Here is a 19,576-nt window from a genome sequence, read left to right on the forward strand (position 1 = left end):
TCCCCGGCCCTGCCGCTCTCAATGGTGCCGCCACTGCTGCCACTGGTCCTGGTGGAGGTTCGCCGGCTTGTTAAGGAGGCTATGGGCGAGAAGATGTGTCCAATGGTTGAGGAGCCGTCCATGGTTGAGGAGAGCATGCTGGGTGAGGAGACACGATTGCCACCACTGCCACAACCACCACGACCGTCGCCACCGTCGTCACTACAACCACCATGACCATCGGCACTAGTGCCACCATCCTCACCACCACCACCACTGCAAGGGATGGGGACCATCACCAGTATGATCAGTGAATTAGTAACATCATTGTTGTTCCTACTGTGTCTAGCACAATAGGAATGTCTATCATACTCTGAAAGATGAAAGTATGTAATCAGGTGTGTGTGTGTGTGTGTGTGTGTGAGATTGTGTAACTTAGAGTGTAGATTGCTGCTACTACAACCATTGATCAGGTGCCTTAGCCTTGATCCAGCTGCAATCTTCTGTTTTGTTAATCTTCATCTAATCACCATGGCTTTTGTGCCTTTGTTGAGACTATAAGCTCTTGTGGATGCTCAAAACTTTGGCCAAGCCAACGCTCCCAACAACGTAGTTCAGGCTAGTCATGCCACTTTGCCTTGAACAAAAGAAGTGCTGCCCCCTTATGCCATTTGGACTTTGGAACAACACTTTGGAACACTGTGGCCCTACACGAGCCTCATGGGTACTCTCCCTAAGCCCTAAACCCTAAATGCCAAACCCTAAACCTGCATGGGTCACTTTGAAATAGAGGAAGAAACAGTAGCAGGAGGAGAATAAAATGATTCATGATCTCTCACCACTTTGCTAGATCCACCCCAAGAGCCCTAATTAATAAGACTTTTACTCGATTCCCCTTTGCAATGCTTTCACATCTGCTCCTGCTGGTGGAATTCCCGAGTGCCGCAAGGAGTTCATGGCATTCCAGCTGCTCTCCAGCATCCAGGACACGATCACTTGCCTCGACTGGAGCCCCGGCGGCAATTGGATCATCTACGGCTGCAAGGACTTGGTGAGGGTTTTCACAGGCTAGGTGAGCTCTCTGTGCACCACAACGTTGTCAATGGCGTCTTCTTCTTTACCGAGAGCACTGAGAGAGGGTCTGCACCTAGGATGGCATGCTATGTCACTGGGGGCTCAAAAGCTTCCATCTCCCATGCTCAATGGTGGTGGCGATCAAGGAAAGTCGAGGAAGACGTAGCTTCACAAGGTATTTGCTTGGATCACTTGACTCCTCGGTTTCACACACTTACCAATCAGGAAGAATCTGATGACCAGCAAACGGAGCTACGTCTGGATAAAGGGCAGTGGGAGCTCGTGAAGAAGCACTTAGAAGGATCTCGTCGTGCGACTCAACATCCTGGTTGCCGGGTTCTCGTCTGGAGTGTTTGGCATCTACCAAGTCCCCGACTTTACGTGCATGCATCTGCTATCCATCTCCAAAGAGAAGATAAGCACTGCAGTATTCAGCATACTTCGACGTCAACTGTGTTGCATATTCACCAGATTCGCAGCTGATTGCCACCGGCACCAATGACAACAAAGTAAAGGTCTGGCTGTGATCACTCTCTTCTTGCGCTGTCACTTATGCCTTTCTCATGTGTTGCAGTTGTGGAATGCTGCATTTGAATCCTGTTTCGTCAGCATGAGCACACAAATGCAGTGACTACAGTGTTGTTCTTGGCCGGAAGTAATGCTGTTCTCGATGGTACTGTGCGTGCATGGGATCTGATGCGCTATCAAACCATCACCAGGCCCAGTTTGTGTCATTGGCTGCAGACCAAAGTGGAGAGATCATCTGTGCTGGAACACGCATTCCAGGTATCTTGTCGCTTTCTACTCGCTCTCCTTTTCTCGATTCATTTCAAGCTTTACTGCTCTTGCTAGATATATGTTTGGTCCATGAAAGCAGCATGTCCTCAGTGGTCACGAGGGACCGGTTCATGGTTTGGCCTCTTCTCCTACAGACGTGTGTACTCCTACGCAACAATCCTTTCCACTTTCTAACACGTCTTGACAGGAGTTCTTGGCTTCCTCGTCACGGGACAAAACCGTGCGCCTGTGGATGTGTTTGAAGGCAAGGGCAGGGTTGAAAACTTCACCCATACGCATGACGTGCTCACTGTGGTTTACTGCTCGGACGGAAAGCAACTGGGCTGCTCAACACTTGATGGTCAGATCCACTTCTGGGACCCGATTGACGGAGTGCTAATGGGCACGATAGAAGGCAGGCGTGGTTGCAGGAGGGAGATTGATGAGCGATAGAAGAACGGCCACTAACTCGAGCTCGGGCAAATGCGTTACACGACGGCAGCCTACTGCTTGCTGGAGGAACCAGCAATTATATTTGCATGTACGATGCCGCGGACCAGGTATCACACACAAGCTCGCTTGGCTTTCATGCTTGCGAGATATCGTCTGTGCAGGCTTTGCTACAAAGGCTTCAGATATCTCACAGCTATTCGTTGGATGGTGTTCTGGACTTCCTAAACTCGAAGAGAATGACTGCAGCAGGTCCTATAGTTCTGATCGATGACTCAGTGTCAATGATCAAGTTAGAGGCAAGTTGGCGCAGGATGCTGCAGGGCCAATTATGTGCACCAAGTGCGTCAGGATATCTCCAACTGGCAGCAGCGGCAACAACGGAAAGCCTACTCAATGGACAACCTTGTTTTTGATCCCAGTGGATGTCGAACCGGAGGTACAATTGGTGTTTACGAGCGCACTGGATGTGAAGCTTTTCGTTGCCTTTTGTGTAGGCAATCAATGATGCGCTGGAAAGCAAGCGTTATTCACAAGCACTGATGCTGGCACTCCGGTTGAACAAACCGCTGCTGATTCAGAAATGCATGGAGGCCGTAGACATCTCTGTGATCAGTGCTGTTGTCTGCAACGTTTCACTTTCGTACCTTGGAGATGCACTTGCGCAGTACCTAGAGAAGACACCTCATTTGGAGTTCTTACTGGTAGGTATCCAGTTAGAAGGAAACATGGACTAAGTTGGCTTTGTTACAGGAGCTTTGCATTGGCAGAACAATCCAGTCGAGGAACACGGAGCTCATGCCCGCTTTCAAGTCCCTATCTTGCAGCAACAACTGCCTCCAAAAATGACTACCTTCTCCCATTACCTATGCTCAGCCCCAACTAAGAGCCAGAGTGTGGAACAAAGCTTGGACTTGTATGGTAACAGACGCGCTGCTCAGGCTTGAGAACTCAGGTGAAGTTATTTTTTCTTTATTTGAAGGTGAACCAAACAATTTCACAAAACTCTCTGCACTCTCAGGTCCTGGAGTCGTCGGCCCAACCATCCCGCTGCTGCTCCACGTCAGGAACCACTGCCTCACGTGCGTCCCGGTGACTACACTTGCCGGTAGCACCTCTTGGGTCCGGCTTGCGGCACCACTCTCCTGTCGGGGTCCGTGGGGATCACTTGCATGGCCGTCTGCATCTCCACCGCCAACTGGTATCCCCCTGAGACAAGCACGTCACATCCGAGCCCACCCCTCGAGCGTCTTGGCGACGCTCATCCAAGCGCTGCCACACTTGAAGTTGTATACTCCGGCCACCGCATCCGGGACCGTCAATGGAAGCCCGCCACCTTTGACGCGTTCAGCCAGTTGACATGCCGCTTTCCACGGTTTGATGGAGCAGCAAAGGTATCCTTTTTGGCTAAAAAGGATACAAACGTCCTTTTTGGTAAAAAGGATTGAATCAAGATAAAATACTATTCTTGTGGGAAGGGTTTGGGTGGATCCATAGTGATGATATCATTTACCACCGAGTGGCGCTCCTTGAGCAGCAATTGGCAGTGGTGGAGCAGCGAGTGGCAGTGGTGGAGGAGCAACTCCAAGAGCTATTGAAGCAATTGCCACTACAGCTGCCACTGCCTCCTTTGCCTCCGCTGCTGTCAGTGCCACCGCCAGTGGTCCAAGAGTTCATGGCAGAGTTGGTCTCGCTGGTCCGGAAGTCTATGGGTGAGGAAATGTGTCCACAATCGTCGTCCATGGGTTCCATGGATGAGGAGCCATTAATGGTTGAGGAGAGCATGCTAGGTGAAGAGACACGATTGCCACCACTGCCACCATCCTCACCATGACCACCACCACTATCACCACCACTGCCACCATCCTCACCACCACCACCACCACAGGGGACGGGGACAGGGGCAAAGAATAGCACAAGGACCTGCACTAGCACTAGGACCACCACCAGCACCATCACCAATGTTATAATTGAATTTGGATTGATTCTTCTTTATGTTAGCATCAGCATCATAGCTGGATTAAGATTATCAAGTCTTCTTCTTGTCATCACAGCATCATAACTGGATTGGAATCATCGACTCTTAGCTGGACCATCACCAACATAGTAGGAACGTTTATGATATTAAAAGATCAAGAACTTGCTTTTGCAGCAATCTTCTAATTTTTTTTCTAATCACCCTAGCTCTTCTGCATTTGTCGAGACTGTTGCTCAAAACTTTAAGAACAGGGACATGACGCTGCCGGGGCTCCCAACAGCGAACTTTGCATCAAGCTTTGGTGGATCACTCCAAAGCTTCAATCCAAGCGCAACTGTTGAGAACGATTCTGACAGTGAGATTCAAGCAAGAGGTCGAGAATGTCAGCCTTGCAATGCTAGTTGCGATGCTCCACCTGCCTTGCTACCTTGGCATCAAGCAAGCTTTCACCATGCTCACCAGCGTGTTTACCTCACAATCCCCTGGGATGGCTCCTAGGGTTTGGAACACACCGTGAGCACCTTGATGATGGTCACTTCCTCGGCCTCAAAGAACCTGATGCCTGGCTTGGGCACACCAGCAATGTTAGTTTGGAAGATAAGCATGAATATGCTCTAACCCAAAAAATTGTTGTGTTTGACCATCGAATGAATCTTTATTCATGAGATTTTGGTCAATATACAATGCGTCTCCTGGCGTCCTAGCTGGCACTGGTCTGTCCGTACATCGTACGGCTTCCCACCGTAACACTCCCACTCGGGCAGACACCAAGTGCAGCCTGAATTGATCTTGCGATTCTTGCTTAAGGCAATGTAGCCCTAATTGTCGCAATAGATCGCTGTTGAACCTGGAAGAGAGTGTTCCATGTCCGTTAGAAGACGACGAAGCCAGATGGCCTCCTTGCTAGCAGCCATATACTCAGCTTCGCAGCTAGAGCAAGCCACAACACTCTGTTTCTTGCTGCTCCAAGAAAGAGCGGCTTGTTGCAAGCTAAAAAAATAGCCTGTGTGTGATCTTCGTGAATCTGGGCAGCCAGCCCAGTCCGAATCACAGTAGCCCTGTAAGCGTGTGACTTTTGGCGTGTAAAGTAAGCCAAAAGAAGTGGTAGCTCGTAAGTACCGAAAAATTCTTTTTACTGCTTGCCAATGTGCAGGGCCTGGATTGTCGAGAAACCTGCTTACCATGCTCACTGAGAAGGCAATGTCTGGTCGCGTGCACACCACCAGGTACATCAAGCTTCCCACGGCACTTCGGTAAGGAACGTTCGCCATTTTCCTCCTATCCGAGTCTGTAGAAGGAGATGTATCCTTTGAAAGTCTTAAGCCAGCAACCATTGGCGTGGGTGCAGGGGCACAAGAGTCCATGCCGAATCGTTGCAGGACATCTTCCGCATACTTGGTTTGATGCAGAAAGAGGGAGCCATCTTTTCTGCGATCAATCTGGATGCCAAGGCAGTAGCGAGCTTCACCAAGGTCCTTCATCTCAAAATGAGATGAGAAAGCCACTTTGATTTTAGCTAGGAAAGCAAGGCTGTTGCAAACGAGTAGAGTGTCGTCTACATACACAGCGATGTAAATCACTTCATCTCCCACTCGTTTAAAGTAGAGATTGGGATCGTTCTTGCTCCTGGAAAAGTGAGATTTCACAAAAAATCATCAAGATTTTTGTACCATTGGCGAGAGGCTTGCTTCAAGCCAAAAATCGCCTTGTGGAGCTTCCAAACGTGGCTCTCATGTCCTGGGACCTTGTAGCCTTCTGGCTGCTCCATATAGATGTCCTCATCAAGCTCTCCATTCAAGAAAGCCGTCTTGACATCCATCTGGTGTACGTGCCAATTGTGCGCAACTGCTAAAGCGAGCAAGGTGCGAATGGTAGTCAGCTTGACCACCGGGGCAAACGTATCAGTGTAATCCACACCAGCCACTTGAGAGTAGCCTTTCGCCACCAAGCGAGCCTTGTAGCGAGAAATGGTGTGGTCTGGGTTGAGCTTAATACTAGGAATCCACATGGATTTCACTAGTTTACGCCCGGCCGGAGCTCTTTCCACCAAGGAGAAGGTGTTGTTCTTGAGAAAGGAGTTATACTCCTCATCAAAGGCTGCAACCCATTTGTCTCTGTTAGGAGAGGCAAGAGCATCGATGTAGCTGTGAGGAACTTCCGGAATGTCCACGCCAGCAAGCAATGTCTCAACCAAGCCTTCAGGAATGTCTTGAACGACCGAGAGCATTGTCTCGATCAACCGCTGCGGAGGAACACCTAAATTCGACTGGAAAGACCGGCGGGGAGGCTGATCCGGAGGTACTGCAGGTTGCTCCGGAGGGCCTCGAGGAGAATCTGGTGCCGCGGGTGGTTCTCCATCGAAATATAGGTCATCCCTGAGTGGCAGTTGAGGCCGAACAGGGGATAGGGCACCCCTGTTTGGCGAATTTGGCAAAACCGTAGATCTCCCACCTGGAAATCTGGCGCTCTGGAAGCTCCCACTTGCAGCGGCAAGATAGGAGAGACTACCACCGGTTCCAAGGTTGAAGAAGAGTCTTCAGTTGGAAGAATCGGGGCAGGAGGGAAGAGATCTCCCACTGGATGAGAACGAATAGCATTCTCATTGAAGTGAACGTCGCGGGAGATAATCAGCTTCCTGGAGACTAGGTTGAAAATCCTGTAAGCCTTGTGCTCCAGGCTATAGCCAAGAAAGATGCCTCGCTCGCTGGTGGGCGTAAGCTTCTTTCTGATGGCCTTGGGGACGTGAGTGTAGGCCTCACATCCAAAGATACGCAAGTGATCTATGGCTGGCTTGCGGCGTGACCAGGCTTCTTCAGGTGTTTTTCCAACCACGGCTTTTGTAGGGAGCCGATTTTGTAGATAGCAGGCGGTCATAACTGCTTCAGCCCAGAACATAGCAGGAACGCGGTTGGCTTGAAGCATGCTATTTGCGGCATCTATCAAGCTCCGGTTCTTGCGTTCTGCAACACCGTTCTGCTGAGAGGAATACGGGGCGGTTTGCTCTCTTTGAATTCCATGCTTTTGAAGAAAAGCAGAAAACTTCTGAGAGACATACTCGCCACCTCCATCTGATCTGAGTCGCTTCAACGGTTTTCCAGTTTGCTTTTCAGCAAGAGCTTTGAAGATCTCGGACTTATCTAGAGCCTGGGATTTCGTGACCAAGCAGTAGACGAAGGTCTTCCTGCTGTAATCGTCCACGAAAGTAATGAAGTACTTGGAGCCGCCAAAGGAGACATGAGGAGCAGGGCCCCAAATATCGCTATGGACAAGCTCCAAGACTTCTTTGGCTCGTTTTGCTCCACGCTTAGGAAAAGGGAGCCGATGCTGTTTCCCAAGCTGGCAGCCTATGGACGTAGAGCTGTCAAGCTGAGGATCGAGACCATCAACCATCTGGTCCTTAGCTAGTTGAGCAATGCGTAGAGTGCTAGCATGGCCGAAGCGTTTATGCCAAAGCTCAAGATGATGTGTCTTAGCTGCCACAAAGGTGAGAAATTGATGAGGTTTCTCCACCAACTCTGTGGCGTGAATGGGTTCCATACAGAGCTCGTAAAGGCCTCTGTTCTCACGTCGTACGCCAACAAATCCGAGATTGCCATCAGGAGTAAGGAACGAGCAATCAGATTTACTGAAACGGAGATCAAAGCCAGAGTCTGTGAGCTGGCCAACTGAAAGTAGATTGGCGCTAAGTTTTGGAACAAGGAGAACATTCTCAATCGTGACTGTGAAGCCACTACATAGTTTGAGAAGTATGGTTCCACGTCCCGTGATCTTGAGAGTGCGGCCATCACCAACAGCTACTCCTACCAGCATGTCCAGCTCTTGGAGCGTCTTGAACCACCTCGCATCGTGCGTCAAGTGGTCACTCGCTCCTGAATCAAAATAAAACGTACTCTGATTCTTAGAGGCTAGAAAAACCGAACGTACGCTCACATAAGCATGTGCTTCAATGTCGAGCGGTGGTTGAACTAGGAGTGTTTTTTATTTCTTGGGCCGCTTCTCTGGGAACTTAAACCAGCAGTTCTTAGGTTCATGATTGGTCTTCTTGCAGTGCTCGCAAGGTGGGAATTTCCCTGATGAAGAGCTCCCACTTGCTTTGAACGGCTTCTTTTTCTGCTGCGTCTTTGCAGTGGTGTAGAACGAGGTTGTCTCCTTGTCACTGGCCTTGCGCCTCAGTTCTGTGTTCTTCAACGCGGTTGTTACATCGCGCCAAGAGATTTTTCCTCCAGGAATTGACGGTTGAAGAGACTGGATCACCGTGTCGAAAGATGAAGGGAGAGTCGAAAGGAGATATTCGCACTCTTCTTCTTCTTCCATCTGTGCCCCAACAGCCATCAACTCGTCGAGGATCTCCTTAACGGCAGCGATGTGTGTGGGGAGGTGGTCAGCCTCTGACATCGCCATCGTGAAGAGTTTGCGGCAAAGATAAACCCGATAAGGAAGGCGGTGCTGTAGGACGAAGAGGAAGAGGAGGAAGAGGAGGGGGCTTAGGAGGCGCCCCTATCCACTCGGTCCAGTCGTATTCCAGTTTGCAACTAGAACCCTAACTACCCGCGCCTTGCGAGCAGGTTGGAGGCGATCAAGCAGCGCTCGCTGGTTCTGCTTGCTTCCCAGTTCGTGGCTTGATCGGTGCGCCAGAAGGGATAGCTCCATTTCTCTTGGCTTGTTTGCTGTAGTGGGGCCAGGGGCGGAGCACGGCCACCTCAAGAACATCAGCTTCGTTCCAGATCGATGCCTCGAGGAGCTCTACTCGCAGACCTTCAGACCTTCGAGCGGAATGCCTCCTCCGTGGGAGCTGCTGCAAGCCGCGGGGCACAGCCCAATCTCTCCGGCTTCAACGTTCTCGTAACGGCCAACGGAGAGCTCGCGGTCTCGAACGAGTGCCGGGATCGCTGGAGCCACTGTTGACCGAAGGAAGAAAACGTGGTCAACGAGACGCTGACCAGATCAAGTCCCGGCCGCCGCCGCTGGACTTGCGGAGGGGCGATCGAGCTGCGTCGACACCAAAATCACTAGCTTGGTTGGGAGCCTTGCTCCATCTTCCAGGCTGATCCCGCGAGAGACCATCCAGAGAGCACCACTGGAGCTCTCTCGGGCGAAGTTGAATCCAGCATGGCGGAGGGCTCTCTGGCAGGTCATTCTCTCGACGAGCTGGGCCGAGGATGCGTCACAGGCTGTCCGGGATGAAGCTGCGAGAGATCAAACAAGCTGGGAGCAGTCGTTTGTTTGGAGAGCACTATCCACGGTTGTATGGTGTGTCATCGCCTCTGCGCATTGACCAGGGCCATCTCCGCTCCTGGAGCTTTTGTTTCTCAAAGATCTTTAAGCAGGTTTGCGAGGCAGTGGATCTCTCCCAGTGCTCTTCCAAGCTTTTTAGAGCCTCAGAAGCTCTAACGCAAACCATCTGTTCCTGACACCGTCTTTGACAGATATATCCAAGCGTCTCCTCTTATCGTCTTTCGTTTTCGGCTCCGGTATCACAAACCAGTTCTGATGGGGATACGCACTGCCTTCAGCTTGACAAACATTTCGAACTGGATACTGTACTCCGAATCCCAATTCTGTGACTCCGCTCTTTCCAAAATGCTCCGGTCCAGCCTTTCAATGGTCCTGCTGATCACCGAAACGTGATCAAACCGTGGTGGACGTGGACCTGCTTCCACGCTATGGCTTAGACGAACATAAAGACCATAGAGTAGAGTCGACATGAGCAGCAGAGACGAGAACTTCAAATCACATAGCACGCCATCCAGATTCGTATCAACCACCACACCTTCAGACAGCAGAAGTTCCACAGTTTCATCGTGGGGGACTTTGACGTTGCACCCGGCTCTCAATAGCAACAAGAGCAGCTCCTTCCCACGGGGCTCAAGAGCCTTGCAGGCGGAGATAATAGCATAGTACGTAGCCTTGACGAAAATCTTGAAAATGAATTTGTCCTTGTGCAGTTGCAGCCACATCTCAAGAGTCTTCGTGGTCTTGTCGATGAACTCTCGGTGCAGCAACTCACAGCATGCGCCTACCAGTCCCTTGTGTCCCGACGTCAATTCCAGCATCGACGCAGCTATAGCTTCCCTGTCAACTGAGATGAATGTATCCTTCTCGTACTGCCACAGCAACGACTCTATGTCTGACAGTGTAAAACCGGTGGAAACCATTCGGAACTCGTCCGAAAACGGAGAGTTTTCAGCGCCTGGCGAGGGAAGATAGAAACCGGGAGGAGCCCCTTAGGTTCTCTTTCCACGGGCAAGTTTCAGCTCCAACAGCAACGAATCTGTGCCAATAGCTAAGACCGAGAGCAGCCGATTCTTGTACCGGTCCTGCTTCAAGTTCCGCAATGTGGCGAGAAACGATTGCTTAAAATCTTTAGACAGCTTCGAAAAAATGCTCAACTAGACTGTCGTTTTTCCCTTGACCCTTTTTGAACATGGTTATAAACTTACTGGAGCCAAAAGTCATAGTTGGATCCGGCTCAAGGTCCCCACTCGAACGCAGAAACTCCACAACCATGTTCCCAGCGATCGCTATCAGTAAGCTGTGGATCTACAATCTGCCCGTAGATTCAGGAGAACTTTGATAGCCAACCTGTCAAACCAGTAGCGTCCTATAACTTAATGCTCTCATCGTTTTCTCAAAGTGGTGTTATAGAAATGGCTGTGAGTTGTTTTAGTCAATGCAGGAAAGGAATCTCGTGTCCTGGGATGTAATGCTTGCTGCGTATGCCCATATCGGGCATCTTGGTCGATGCTGGAATATCTTCGCGGCACAACCTGAGAGAGACACAGTCTCGTGGGGCACAATTTTAGCTGCGTGATTCCAAAGACGCATTCAAGATTTTTAGCAGCATGAATCTGATCGGCACAACAGCTGATGAAGCTTGTTTTGTATCACTTCTCGTGGCCTGTAGCCGTGGAGGCAAGCTCTACGCGGCCAAAACTTACTTGGCTTCCATGGTGGATTGAAGCCTTTGAAGCAGCACTACTGCTGTGTGATAAACTTGCTGGCCAAAGCTGGGCACCTTGAAAGTGCTGCGAATCTTATCACTGAGATGCCTTTTGTGCCTTTTGTGCCCTGGAGTGGACGTGCTTGCTTTAGTGTTATTTTAAAATGTCTTTAGAGAGGATGATTTGCCATTGTCTGCCATCGTCAATTTATAAATTGAGATTTTTGTTTTCTTCTTTGTTTTGCTGAAATAATTCAGAAGCCATGTTTACTGCTGCTAAGAAACAAGTTCGTTCCACAATTCTTCAAGCTAGAAGTAGGACAAAAGCAAGCTCCCCTTCTTCTTATAGATGGCATTGTTCTAGAATTCCTTCTTGGCCACTAAGCTAAGAGGGAGAGGATGATTCACCACATTTCTTTAGAAGTAGGAGCTAAACCAAGTTCCCCTTCTTCTAGCTAAGATGCTAGCTCCACACAGTAATTCTAGTGTAGATCCATGGACCTCTTCCACTGGATGCTGCTTGAAGGGCTTTATCTCACTCTTGGGATCGTTCTCAATGCTTGTGCCCGGATTGAAGCTCTGGAGCGATCCACCAAAGCTTGATGCAAAGTGGAGCCCCGGCAGCATCATGTCCCTGTTCTTAAAGTTTCGAGCATTCTACAGTCTCAACCAATGCAGAAGAGCTAGGGTGATTAGATGAAGATTCACAAAAACAGAAGATTGCTGCAAAAGCAAAAGCAATCTGGGGTTCTTACACTCTTAATTACATACTTTTAGCTTTTTAATATCATAAACGTTCCTACTATGTTGGCAATAACAGGAAGAAGAGTCAATGATCCCAATCCAATTATGATGCTAGTGATGACAGGAAGAAGACTTGATAATCCCAATCCAGCTATGATGCTGATGAAATTCAGTTATAATGCTGGTGATGGTGCTGGTGGTGGTCCTGGTGCTGGTGCTAGCCCTTATGCTATTCTTTGCCCCTGTCCCCATCCCCTGTGGTGGTGGTGGTGGTGAGGATGTGGCAGTGGTGGCAATCGTGTCTCCTCATCCATGGAACCTATGGATGACGATCGTGGACACATCTCCTCACCCATAGACTCTCGGACTAGTGAGACCAACTCTGCCATGAACTCCTATTTCATGTTTGTGTTTAACATGTATATTATTATTTTTGGTAACTCTTTTCTTAGTTTTACTTGGGGTCTGGGTAGTAGTATTAGTGTTTTTAATATTTTTGAGTTTAATAAGGGTATATATAATTTTTTATTTCTAGATTAGACTTTAGTTTTCCAATAGTGCTATTTTTTTTATTGAGCAATCCTTTCTGAGTAATGTTCTTAAAATCTTAGTTATATATTTATTCATATTCCAAGTAAACACATAATAATTAAATAATGCTTCTCTAAATTAATAATAGTTAATCTTAGTAATTCTTCTTTACTTTTATATGAGTCTGGGTAGTAATATATTAGTTTTTTTACCATTTCAGGATTCTAAATTTGTTTGATCCCAAAGTAAAAATATACTTTACATATAACATCTAATTAAGAAAATTATTTTTTAGTAATTCTTCATTTACTTTTTTTTTGGAGTGTATTTTTAATCTAATAACTATGAAAAATTATTCTTAGCAATTTTTGTTTTACTTTACTCTGGGTTGGGTATTAAGTTTCATAAAATTTTAATATTCTAAATATATTCATATTCCCAAGTGGTGCTTTGCATATATTATCTTTATTACTAATATTTACTTACTAATTCTTCTTCACTTTGGGAATATATTAGTATGTTAAATATATAGTCTATATTGTATAATATTGTGTATGTATATAGAGATATCAAAAGGAAAAATGCATATAAAATTATTGATTTTTGTACTCATCCAGCATTTGCTGGGCAATATGTCACATACAAAGTGTTAACTAGCATTAACACTCAACCTTTTGCAATGGAGACCCTTTGAAATTGAGAGAGTAAATTCTAAGGTTTAGTGGAGTGTTTGCTATGACAGCAGGCCTGACTTTTGGTGCCTTCAAGTTATGATTCAAGTTTATATGTGAATCTCTTTCCCTCAATTTAGGGTTTTGTGAGCTATGGCACATGCTCTTTCTAATCCCTAGCATTGGCACTTCACATTCATCCCAAATGCACAAATTCCTATATAGCACCCTTCTTTTGTCATTGTGGCTACTGGTTTGCTACCTGTTTTGGGAATTGAGATGAGCTACAACACCACTAGAGCTATTGTTGTAAGTTGATTTTCTTGCAGTGAGATTACATTTTCTCAAATTTCTTATCATGTCACTAATGATGGAAAGATTTTGGGAGAGTCATTGAGATTGCAAGTACTTTTTTTTTCTCTTCTTCATTTTTATTCTGTTTTGTTTTGTTTTTTTGGATTCAAGGCAAAGTTGCTTCAACAGTATGATGGTGTGATGCCTCTAGCAACATGTCTAAACCACAAGCTTGCAACAGTAGCTGTGGCAATTGGTCCTTGGCTTGAGTTCATGCTTGGATGGTGACATTCTTTGTGATTTTTCCATTGGGAGGATTATGTTGGGCAGCACATTGAAGAATTGATTGGCCTGTAGTTTCTCAGCCACTAGCATCAGAGAAGCAACTTACATGCTTCTCATTGTGGCAGATTCCCATGGTCACCAAGATGGTAAGTTTTTTACTTTCTTTACCAAGTGAATTCATAGGTGCAGAGATTGGGACATTGGGTGTTGAGTGCTAGCCAAACTCTAACAATAGGTTCTGTCTCTTGCTATAGTGATGGAAGTGTGATCAAAAAGATTTTAGGTTATCCAGATGGCAATGCATAGTGCTCTTGCTAATCTAACCAATGACAAGTTGTACCCGTGATAAATGATCAAAATCCAAAACTGCTAGAGATTTGAATTCTGTTTAATAGGTTACCCTAAGAGAGTGAATATTTATTTTTAAATGAACAGCTTTATTTTTTAATTATTTACTAATAAATTAATCAAATTTATAAACTTATTCTATTTTATAAATGATTATAATCTTTGAATATTTTAGGTCACAATTAAATTTTATAATTTAATTTAGCAGAAATATAATAAGAAAACTGTATTCTAGAATAATATTATTTCATAAGAATAAACTAGAATATATTAGATGGTAAACGTGGGTTGACTTAGTTTTATGAGTGTGTAGGATCATGATCAAAGCTTCAAGTGTTAATATAAGAAAATTAAAAAATTTCAACATTAGAAGTACATATTATATATTTATATGTAGCCTTAGCTATTAACAATCTAACTCATTATCAGAAAAAACTAAAACAATATATGCAGTATTTGATTAAGAAGTAGTATTTTAAATTCTTTTTTATAATTATAAGTATAGTTTATTAGTGATAATACTATGGAATTACAGTTTCTATAGCATATATATTTACAAAAACAATTGTTAGTAATTATTTTTATGACTGGATCTGGGTAGTAATATATTAATGTAAACTTATTATTTTATATTCTAAGTAAAAACCATAATTAAGTAATGTCTTGCTAATAAAAATGAAATATACTTATTCTTAGTAATTATTCTCTTCTGTTTGATAAAATCTTTATATACGCTTATCCCAACTAAAAATATAATTTACATATAACATATTATTAATAATAGAAAATTCATTTTTACTTTTTCTAGGTCGGGTATTTTTCCAAATATATTCATATTTCAAAATAATATTTTGTATCTATTATTTTTATTACTGGATATTTATTCTTACTTATGCCTAGGAATATATTTTGTTCTAAATATTTATATTATCAAGTTTACAAGAATTGATTTTTGTATTCACCTAATTCTTCTTTCAAAGTGAAATACACTATTTGCTTTTTGATACTATTCCAATTTAGTTTTTAATATAAAAAAAGTATTTTGTTAACTGGGCAGCATATGCTAAAGCATTATATTTGTCATTTTCTTTCCTGGAAAAGTAGAATGGCAACAAATCCCCTGTAACCTCCACTCATTCCCTTTGAGAGAGAATGTTTGGAGGCATGCTAAGCCCAGTGCCTCAACACAACATCTCCTACACCACAACAAGATAGCGGAAAAGTAGCTTGGCTTGTCATCTCTCCCTCTCCACATTAATTCTTTGTTATCAGGCAATATAATAAAATGTGGAGTTTCCTCATTCCAATAATCCTTGCCATAGCCATCCAAAAATTCATCAGCACCAGCGAGAGAGTTTTGGATTTGGGGAACAGCCCTTAGTTGATTGATTGACCTGCAAAATATGATTACACAGAAGGGCTCATTTTTTGGGTTAGAGTATATTCATGCTTATCTTCCAAAATAACATTTTGGAGTTGTGGCATGGACAGATATGCCCAAGCCGGGCATCAGGGGCTGCGCTTCTTTTGTTCAAGGCTAAGGCCAAGGGAGGTGACCATCATCAAGGCACTCATGGTGTGTTCCGCCATCTCAGGGTGAGCATGGTGGAAGCTTGCTCAATACCATGGAGGGTACCAGCGCTGCAAGGCACTCTCAACACTTGAAGCTCTTGAGTGATCCACCAAAAAGTGGTGGGAGCCCTGGCAGCGTCATGTTGTTCTTAAAGTTTCGAGCATCCATGAGAGCTTACAGTCTCAACAAGCCAGGTGAAGATTCACAAAAACAGAAGTTCTTACACTCCTAATTACATACTTTTAATATCATAAACGCTCCTATAAACGTTCCTACTATGTGGGCAATAACACGAAGAAGAGTTGATGATCCCAATCCAGTTATGATGTTGGTGATGACAGGAAGAAGACTCGATGATCCCAATCCAGCTATGATGCTGATGATAACATGAAGAAGAGTCGATGATCCCAATCTAGTTATAATGCTGGTGATGGTGCTGGTGGTGGTCCTAGTCCCTATGCTATTCTTTGTCCCCTGTGGTGGTGATGGTGGTGGTGGTGGTGGTGGTGGTGATAGTGGTGGTGGTTGTGGTGAGGATGGTGGCAATGGTGGCAATTGTGTCCCCTCACCCAGCATGCTCTCTTCAACCATGGATGGCTCCTCATCCATAGAACCCAACGATCGTGGACACATCTCCTCACGCATAGACTCCCGGACCAGCGAGACCAACTCTGCCATAAACTCCCGGACCAACTGCAGTGGCATCGACAGTAGTGGAGGCGACAGCGGCAGAGGCAGAGGAGGAGGAGGCGGCTGCAGTGGTGGCATCGGTGGCAATTGCTTCAATACCTCTTGGAGTTGTTGTTCCACCATTGCCAATCGCTGCTCAAGGAGCGCCATTCGGTGGTAAGGCACCATAGATTGATCCACCCAAACCCTTCCTGAAAGCCCTAAAATAATAGTTGATGCAATCCTTTTTGGTGGCACCAAAAAGGATACACATACATTTGCTGGTCCATCAAACCGTGAAAAGCGGCAATCTCGAAGGACTGTCAACTGGCTGAGCACGTCAAAGGTGGTGGGCTTCCATCCTGCCGGCCCAGGACGGTCCCGGAAGTATACAACTCTGAGGGTGGCGGGGCTTGGATGAGCGTCGCCGAGACGCTCGAGGGGTGGGCTCGGATGTGACGTGCTCGGCTACCAGTTGGGATCATCGCGGTGGAGATGCAGACGGCCATGCAAGTGATCCCCACTGACCCTGGACAGCTCGACTCGCAGGTGGCCGCACTTCATCCGGATTCTCGGGTGGCCAAAGAGATTTCTTCAAGGGAGTTTTACAAGCCGGATCCACCATCATTGAGCATGCCCCGGAATGGCGAGCTTCGAGGCGGCGCCTGGGTCCTTATCTCAGCTACTCCCCCGGCCTTGAGCAGCCCGGCTCTAGCCGTGCTGTTGACGTACATCTCAACTTTGTCTACCGTTTAGCTCTGATCTCCTCTTCATCTTGCTCGTGTCAGGGATCCTGCTGCCAGGCAAGCACTCAAGGAGCAAATTAAAGCAGCACTACTGTAAAGCTCACTCCTGTTGTTATTCCTTTTCCAAGGCACGGAGGAGCTCCGTTCTCTCAGCAACGATCCCACCTCCGTTCTGATCACCTACATAAAATTGTTTGGTTCACATTCAAATAAAAGAAAAAATAACTTCACCTCAGTTCTCAAGCCTGAGCAGCGCGTCCGTTATTATACAAGTCCAAGCTTTGTTAGTTGGGGCCGAGCACAGGTAATGGAGAAGGTAGTCATTTTTGGAGGCGGTTGTTGCTGCAAGATAGGGACTTGAGAGCAGACATGAGCTCCCTGTTCCTCGACTGGATTGTTCTGCCAATGCAAAGCTCCTGTAGCAAAGCCAACTTAGTACATGTTTCCTTTTAACTGGATACATACCAGTAAGAACTCCAAATGAGGTGTCATCTCCAGGTACTGCGCAAGTGCATCTCCAAGGTACGAAAGTGAAACGTTGCAGACAACACCACTGATCGCAACGGCCTCCACGCATTTCTGAATCAGCAGCAGCTTGTTCAACCGGAGTGCCAGCATCAGTGCTCGTGAATAACGCTTGCTTTCCAGTGCATCATTGATTGCCTACACAAAAGCCACAAAAAGCTTCACATCCAGTGTGCTCGTAAACACCAATTGTACCTCCGGTTCGACATCCACTGGGATCAAAAACAAGGTTGTCCATTGAGTAGGCTTTCCGTTGTTGCCGCTGCTGCCAGTTGGAAATATCCTGACACACTTGGTGCATATAACTGGCCTCGCAGCGCCAACTTGCCTCTAACTTGATCATCGCCACTGGCCTGTCATAGTCATCGATCAGAACTATAGGATCTGCTGCAGTCATTCTCTTCGAGTTTAGAAAGTCCAGAACACCATCCAACGAATAGTTGTGAGATATCTGAAGCCTTCGTAGCAAACCCTGCACAGACGATATCTCGCAAGCATGAAAGTCAAGCGGGCTTGTGCGTGATAAATACCTGGTCCGCGGCATCGTACATGCAAATGTACTCGCTGGTTCCTCCAGCAAGCAGTAGGCTGCCGTCGGCTGAGTAAGACATGGTCGTAAGCATTTGCCCGAGCTCGAGTTAGCGGCCGTTCTTCTATCGCTCATCAATCTCCCTCCTGCAACGTCACGCCTGCCTTCTATCGTGCCCATTAGCACTCCGTCAATCGGGTCCCAGAAGTGGATCTGACCATCAAGTGTTGAGCAGCCCAGTTGCTTTCCATCCGGGCGGTAAACCACGGTGAGCATGTCATGCGTATGGGTGAAGGTTTCAATCCCGCCCTTACCTTCAAACACATCCACAGGCGCACGGTTTTGTCCCATGACAAGGAAGCCAAGAACTCCTGTCAAGACGTGTTAGAAAGTGGAAAGGATTGTCGTGTAGGAGTACGGACGCCTGTAGGAGAAGAGGCCAAACCATGAACCAGTCCCTCGTGACCACTGAGGACGCGCTGCTCTCATGGACCAAACGTATATCTAGCAAGAGCAGTAAAGCTTGAAATGAATCGAGAAAAGGAAAGCGAGTAGAAAGTGACAAGATACCTGGAATGCGTGTTCCAGCACAGATGATCTCTCCACTTCGGTCTGCAGCCAATGACACAAACTGGGCGTGGTGAGGGTTCGATAGCGCATCAGATCCCATGCACATATGGTACCATCGAGAACAGCATTACTTCCGGCCAAGAACAACATGCAGTCACTGCATTTGTGTGCTCATATTTTCACACTAAATCTACCAATCTTTAAGATTTTCATCCAATATGTGAAGCAATTAGTCATCCATCCATACTATAGTCCCACAGTGGATACTTTCATCCATGGATGCTCCACTAAAAAGAGGATATACACATGAATGTTCAATATGTATGATTTCAAATTTAGGGGTAGGAATATAATTTGCTCAAGGGTATATTATATTTTAAGGAACCACTAATCAATGGGAATCAAACTTGTGCCATTTTCTCTAATACCACATGTAATGCATCTTATCTCTCTCCCCTTAAACTAACTGAAAAAGGGGAATTGCTTAATAAAAGAGCTCTTTATAGCTATTTTATCTCCATTTATCCTCCAAAGTCCCAAGGATTCACAGTAACAATATATCTAAATCTCATCCCATAATCACATGCACTACATCATAGCTTGCACTCCGTTATGTAGAAAAACACTCATTTATTTGTCATAGAACTGCCATGCAAAGCCTGTTGGGATTGGCATCTGAGGTGTTAGTTAGAGGCGTTAGACTTCATCAACAAACTGGAGGAATGCTGAGCTGAGCAGCTGGTGTGGCAGCTTTGGCTCATGTTGTTGCTCATGCTTTGGCTCCTTGCGTCATTCCTGGTCTAGATGCTCTTTATTGTGGTGCTTGCAGTGCTATGGCATGCTGTTATCATTGACTAGCATTTCTGTGGGTGGGGATGTTGGCCCTTCTTTCT

At 46.2% G+C, this 19,576-nt stretch overlaps 2 pseudogenes; one reads left to right on the top strand and one right to left on the bottom strand.

Moving 5' to 3' along the window:
• Positions 1-81: 81 nt before the first annotated feature.
• On the top strand, positions 82-3,017 carry LOC9630769 (annotated as a pseudogene).
• Positions 3,018-17,083: 14,066 nt separating this feature from the next.
• Positions 17,084-19,099, bottom strand: LOC9651811 (annotated as a pseudogene).
• Between the last annotated feature and the right edge of the window lie 477 nt (positions 19,100-19,576).

This window comes from Selaginella moellendorffii, unplaced genomic scaffold (genome assembly GCF_000143415.4).
Source record: "Selaginella moellendorffii unplaced genomic scaffold, v1.0 SELMOscaffold_83, whole genome shotgun sequence".
Taxonomy (NCBI): domain Eukaryota; kingdom Viridiplantae; phylum Streptophyta; class Lycopodiopsida; order Selaginellales; family Selaginellaceae; genus Selaginella; species Selaginella moellendorffii.